Source organism: Haliaeetus leucocephalus, unplaced genomic scaffold (assembly GCF_000737465.1).
Source record: "Haliaeetus leucocephalus isolate CR32 unplaced genomic scaffold, Haliaeetus_leucocephalus-4.0 Scaffold306, whole genome shotgun sequence".
Classification (NCBI taxonomy): Eukaryota; Metazoa; Chordata; class Aves; order Accipitriformes; family Accipitridae; genus Haliaeetus; species Haliaeetus leucocephalus.
The window spans coordinates 4,941,488-4,942,546 of record NW_010972742.1 but is presented as its reverse complement, the minus strand read 5'-3'; the positions used below and the strand labels follow the sequence as shown (position 1 = coordinate 4,942,546).

At 56.8% G+C, this 1,059-nt stretch overlaps 1 protein-coding gene across 1 annotated transcript in view; it reads left to right on the top strand.

The window, feature by feature from the left end:
• The window catches only part of PRDM12 (PR domain containing 12), a 13,188-nt gene that overhangs the window by 2,969 nt on the left and 9,160 nt on the right, over nucleotides 1-1,059 (top strand). The gene's annotated exons all lie outside the window — the stretch shown is intronic.

Genomic DNA, 1,059 nt, shown 5'->3' with positions numbered 1-1,059 from the left:
CGAGCCCCCCGCAGCCAGGACCGGGGCTGCAGCGCAGCCCGCACGGGAGCCGCGGGGTTTTTAAGAATTTTTTTTTTTTTTTTTTCCCGGGATAACTTGAGGGTTGATATGTTTCCTGGGGAAAAAGAAAAAAAAAAAAGAAGCAATCCGAGGGGATCTTTTGCCTCGGCGGCCGGAGGAAGACGTGTGTTGTGTGTTGCTTTCCACCTGATGCGTTATAGTTAGCAAAGCTGAAATATTCACACGCCACGGAGGCTGATGCTCCTATAGTCAAAGTCCAGAAAAACAAAATAAACTTATTTTTCCGCATATTAAAACCCAAACCAAACCCTGGCAGGTTATTAACCTCCCCTTTCTAGGGCAGCGCTGCCTCTCGCCGGGCAAACACCCTCAGTAACCGCAGGTTTGGGTTGATTCCTGACATTTGCGCCTCTTCTCGATTGGTTTAATAGAAATAATTATACCTGGGTTGTAACATCACTTTTGCCAGGCAGCCCTGCCAAGGGGAAAAGCTGCCCGACAAGCTCACCCTATAAAATACCCACCCGGGGGCTGGCGTGGGCACGGTTTGGACTCAGGGGGGCTGCCCGGGGGTTCGGAGCGCAGGAGCCGGCCTTTGAGTGTTTGAGGAATTTGGGGGCCCATCCTTATCCCCCCCCCCCCAGCCCTTTACAGCCCCTCATCCCCATGAAAATCAAAAGAACAAGGCTAAGGAGAGGGCTCTAAGCTCCGACACAGCAGGATTGGGTTTAAATCCAGGAAAGATTAACCCTTTGCTGAGCCGGCAAAGCTGCGGGCCCTAAGGGAGGGGAGCAGGGAATTTGTGGGGACAGCTCTGATGCCACCTTCCTGGGGGGGGCAGGGATGGCTGTGGGGCTCCAAGGGGCTCGGCGGGGCGGGGGGGTGGCGTGGGCACCGTGGCTGATCGGGGAATATTTTTGGGTGCGGAGATGGGGATGCTGCGGCAGCAGAGCCCCGGAGGGAGGGCAGCCTCCCCCGGGTGAGGGTCCGGCCCTGGAGGGGGGGGCAGGACACGGTTGCCGTTGCCGGGAGGTGGGG